Here is a 5,630-nt window from a genome sequence, read left to right on the forward strand (position 1 = left end):
TTCTGTGGCATGGTAGGAACAGGAAGAGTGATCCATGAAACAGGCTGTTGCAGTTGCTACAACCCCAGTCAGTTATATGTATAAAAAGTGCCTTCCAGGTGACAATTCCATCAGTCTGACCAGGTGAGGCCATGTGTAGGAGAAAATATCTGATATGTTGCAACTAAACTAAGGCAGAAACAAACATATACATGTATACACTTTTTGTTCACAGTTATGAAATTGTCTGTCTTGATGTTGGAGAAACACCTGAACCCAGATGTACTCTCAAGTCCTTCCTGTCTTCTTGTGTCTCCCTTACACTGCACCCAAGACCAAGGGGACTGTACCTCTAATGACTATCCGCCAAGTTTGCAGGGGCTATTTTTCATCATAAGCCACTGGGAGTGGGGAGCCTTCACTGTGGTCCGTATTGAAGCTGGAAACCCACTTGGGAACCCCCATTCTCTTCTTGGCTTTCTCACTCCTGAGGGCAAAAGAATACCAACAATTCCAGCATTGCGCACCTCTCCGTAAGCTGTCTGCTAAAGTCTTGTTACAACTTACATCTTTTTATGATTTACTAATTTAATTCATTTTGTATCTACTAACCTACTTTGATCCCTTTCCCTCCTACAGTACACTATTCCTCCTCTGAATGCCCTCTCTGATCACACTGTCCACCCCGCACCGTTCTCCTTCTTTTTGACATCAGAACAAAAGCATTTGCTTATTCTATTTCAGTCTTGGGCAGACAACCAATTGTACTGGTTGCCTAATGTTTGATAGACTTTGTCATAATTTACTTCAACATCCTCTCATTTATTGAACACTGGGTTGTCCCAATTCTTCACTGTCAGGAATGGCACCGTACCAAACATTTTAAAGTATGAAACCCCTTTTCACCTTTTAATATTTCCCCTCACCTTAGAATAGACTTCAAATGATGGAGATTTTCATAATACATTTCCTTGGCAGAAAATATTTTATCCTTCTTTAAAAATCAAACATTTTCCCACACCTATTTGTGAACGTGTAATCTCTTTGGCGGGGACTAGATACTGGAAATTATATCCTTTCAGCCGAAGAATATTGTTTCTAATTTCCTTTCTTTGTCTTCCTTACCCTTCTTTCTCTCCAGACCCTACTTAGGAACCAAAACAAGAATTCCAAAGTTTGAGGCTTCAGAGTTACTACAGGCAATACCACGACAGGTGAGCATCTATACTAAATCCTTCTTTTTCTTTCATTTTTATTTTTAAATATTTTTTGTATTATTGTTTCAGGGACATTGAGGGTGCTAAGAATTGGATTACACTGATTGCATTTGTTAAGTAAAGTCCCTACTATCATGGTGTCTTGCTCCCAAGAGGTATCGCATGCACTGTAACCCCCATTCCCCCCTTCTCTCCTCTCCCTGCTCCCCACCTTGAATTGATTTGACTTTTCCTCTTACGTGCGTGTGGATTAGGTCATCTACTGGCTTCGTATTAGAATTGAGTACACTGGATTCTGGCTTCTCCATTCTTGTGATGCTTTACTGAGAAGAATGTGTTCCACCTCTGTTTAGGTTAATACGAGAGATGTAAAGTCTCCATCGTTTTTAGTGGCTGAATCCCTCTCTTCGATGTAGTCGTCTCTAAGATCCCATCAGTGCTAATGCTCCTAGAAACCGGTGTTTATCACGGGTGAGCATCTTTACTAACTCTTTCTAAGCTCCCATCCGTGCTAACCACCTTGGAATCCTTAAACCAGGGTTTATTTGTCTCTTTCTTCAAGTACAACCTTCTCTGCTCTTGTAATTAGCAGCTAAGAAAGTTTGATTTGTTAGAACTAAATTTATGAATAAAGCTACTCTTAAGAAACCACTGGGCAAAGGCTTCATCACACCCAAGCTCCTTTTCTACTTCTTTTAGCTTGAAAAGGTAAATTTAGCTTCTGATGAGTTTTCAGTAAAGCTGATGGTACCAACTTTTACAGAGGATGGCAGCCTATTTTCTTTTTAAAATGGACTCCTATGCCCTAAGAGGTTTAGGATTAAGCTCTCAGAACAGTCCTGTCTTTGGAATCCTAGTTTCTCAGGACCAGAGAGGTCATAGCCTTCCCATTTTACAAGTCATGGAAGCCTGGTACCCATGTGTGGTCCTAGTTGTCTGGTGCCTCCACCCACATCCCCTAGGTCAAATCATTTATTCTGCCATGCAGCTTTATGAATTGGGTCGTCGAGATTTGCTTAGCCTTATTTTACAGATGAAGAAACAGACTCTGGAGTGACTTGCTTCAGACATGACAGCCAGACCTCTTGGATTTGGACCCAGCGGCTTTGGATTCAGTGTTCTTTTTCTGATAAAAATTTACCTGCAAAAAAACCCAGATGTACTAAATGAACTGGATGAACATATTTATACCCCCCCCCAAAGGCTTAAGAAATAAGATTCTAATTCACAAAAATATATGGATGAACATATTTACACCCCCCCAAAAAGCTTAGGAAATAAGATTCTAATTCACAGAAATATATTATTCTCTCCAGGATGAACTAGAAAGTATCTTGTTTCACCCTATTAAATAGGGACATGACAAGAGTAATTTACATAATTTAACTTAAAAATACCTAGGTACTTAAAAATTCACTAGGTACCAGCACGTGTTAAATACATCATACGGTTTATTGTTGGACCTAGTCATCACATAATAGCACGTCGAGGAAGAGACCAATAATATTCCTTGTTTTCCAGATAGGGAACCTGAGATTCGGTGAGGTTGGTAATTTTCTTGTGCTACAGAGCAAAGAGTAGTAGTGGCAGGATTTAAACCTGGCCTGTTCGATGTGGTAGCTGCAGTGTAAGGTGGCAGAGTTCTACGTTGCCTTGCCTGATCTCTCACGACTGAAAATCAGATGGTAGGATGGAGTGACAAACTCGAATATCCTCTGATTAGGGATGAGGATGGGCTGGTAGGTGGTGTTAGGCACCACACCGCTTCCATTAAATACCTAACTCTTTTCTCACTATTCCCACCCGGTCCCTGGACACCAATAGAGACAGGACAGGTGACTGTAATCCCTGGAGCATGCCATGTTATACGACTTTTGGTCAGCTCTGATGGTTAGAAGTGACTTTTTTATTTTGGACTCACCCTCTTTCCTGTGGGCTTCTACCCATAGGTTCTGGGTTTTACTATGAGATTCCACAGAAAATATCTAACATTGTTCATGACATGAAACCTGGAGACAATTCTAGCATGTTCTTTGAGTTTGCTCTTCTGCAAAAGAAAGCAGTGAAGTTCCTTCAGCTATTTCTCCAAAGGCACAATTTCAAACTCATTACCTTGGTGAGCACATTCGTTTTGAACTGAACGTGTGTTTCTCCAGACATGGTCAATCCTCCAAAGAGCAGGATTATCTGGTGCCCTCGTCTAAAAGCTCCAGACGTGCCTAAGCTACTCACTAGCTTTCTTGCCCCCATACTGTTAGGTTATATTGAGTTTACAGTCTATAAAAAGCCAGTAGCTATTTCATACCAGATGGAGTTAGGTCTCCCCAGTGCGGGGCTGTGGGTGTGTCTTTATCAGATCAACTGCAAACTTAAGTTTTTACCTTTTCCTTTGGTCTCCCATTGAAGTGGATTTGGTTCCCAAATTCTAAGCTGTTAAGATTCTAAGACGTCCTCTTCCCCAAGCGGCCTGAGGTGATCTGTGAAAATGGTTCGCTATTCACTTGACCCAGAAAACCCCACAAAGTCATGCAAGTCAAGAGGCTCAAATCTTCGTGTTCACTTTAAGAACACACATGAAACTGCCCAGGCCATCAAGGGTATGCATATACAAAAGCCACCAAGTATCTGAAGGATGTCACCTTAAAGAAACAATGTGTACCATTCCGACGTTACAATGGTGGAGTTGGTAGGTGTGCCCAGGCCAAACAGTGGGGCTGGACACAGGGTCGGTGGCCCAAAAAGAGTGCTGAATTTTTGCTGCATATGCTTAAAAATGCAGAAAGGAATGCTGAACTTAAGGGTTTAGATGTAGATTCTCTGGTCATTGAGCATATCCAAGTGAACAAAGCACCCAAGATGCGTCGCCAAACTTACAGAGCCCCTGATCGCATTAACCCAGACATGAGCTCCCCCTGCCACATGGAGATGATCCTTACTGAAAAGGAACAGATCGTTCCCAAACCAGAAGAAGAGGTAGCACAGAAGAAAAAAATATCCCAGAAGAAACTGAAGAAACAAAAACTTATGGCACAGGAATAAATGCAACATAAAATAAATGCAAATGACTGTCAAAGGAAAAATAAAAGATTCTAAGACAATTCTATTCATGTTATTTTAAAGAAATCTAAGTCATCCTTTGTAATAGCTCCTAGAATAATGAATTACTATTATTCCAAGTACCCCTTATTGATATACATGGCCTTGTTTTGAATTTGTTTTGCCAATTGTAAGCAATGCTCTAAGAAACATACTTGCACACATACTGGTGTTTTATTTCGAAAAAGTAGAGTCTCAAAAGCTGGGTCAGAGGGTGTGTGCATTTTTAATCCTAATAGCCATTACCAGATTATTCTATCAAAAGGTTGTAGGAGTTCACAGTCATGCTGGCAATGTATGGAGCAGTGGGGAGAGTTAGAAATAAAGAAAAAATGGGAGTAGAAGAGTAAAAAATAATGCTAGGAGTAAAGTACATTTACTTTACTGAAAAGTCTGAATTTTTCTATGCTGTATGTGCATTCCCTTGATAAGCAGGGAGAAAAGTTTTAAAAAAAAACAGTGAAAAATTCTTTCTTAAAGCTTTTTGTTACTAAGCCTGCTTAAATAATGGTCATTCCCTTTGCACCGCTGAAGTATTTACTATTTGCAATACTCAGTATCTGTTCCACTCCTGAGGCAATTAGTCATTAATCCATGACCACCAACCCTTCTATAATTAGAACGAGTTGTCATTCAAAATGTTCATGACCTGAGAGGTCAGGTTTGGAGTCAAACTCACCAGCATTGAAATTCCAGCCATTTACTCACTTACCAAGTGTGTGGCTTTGAGGTATTATCCAGAAGCCTTAAGTTGTAGCTTCTTCTCCTGTAAAGTGGGTATAATACTGCTTTACTTGCAAGTTGTCAGAATTCATAATGTAATATACAGCCCCAAAGGAGTGCCTGGCACATACTACTACCGGTCAGTTAATAATTGTATGTATCACTGCTAAAGATACTCCTAGCTCACTAATACTCATGCACATACTGACTGAATGCTTATGTGCCAGACACCTTGCAAAGCGCTCACCATGTACTATGTAAAGTACATAGCAGTTTTAAGTAAAACTAGCACTATGATTCCTAAGTGTGGCCATTAAATTAATAATTTCCAAATAATGTAGATATTATTTTGACTCTTATTTTATAAATAAAAAATGAGGATCAGAGAGGTAAAGTAATTTATCTAAGGTCACACAGCCAATAATTAAAACTTGATTCAGTGAGTGTTAATTACAGTAATTACTGCTAATCTCAAGATTGCTTCACAACTTCAGCCATGAGGTGTGATGGAAGCTTAGGGCGGCTACTGGGAGTGATCAAAGGGCCTAACCCTACTTTAGGCTGAAATGGCACCCACATCCTGGGAGGCTACAGCAGGATGGACAGCTATCCACA

General features: G+C 40.2%; 1 pseudogene; it reads left to right on the top strand.

Moving 5' to 3' along the window:
* Window positions 1-3,681: 3,681 nt before the first annotated feature.
* LOC100965358 lies at window positions 3,682-4,235 on the top strand (annotated as a pseudogene).
* The last annotated feature ends 1,395 nt before the right edge of the window (window positions 4,236-5,630 follow it).

The sequence above is a fragment of the Otolemur garnettii genome, unplaced genomic scaffold (genome assembly GCF_000181295.1).
Source record: "Otolemur garnettii isolate 467f Iridium unplaced genomic scaffold, OtoGar3 scaffold00011, whole genome shotgun sequence".
Lineage (NCBI taxonomy): Eukaryota > Metazoa > Chordata > Mammalia > Primates > Galagidae > Otolemur > Otolemur garnettii.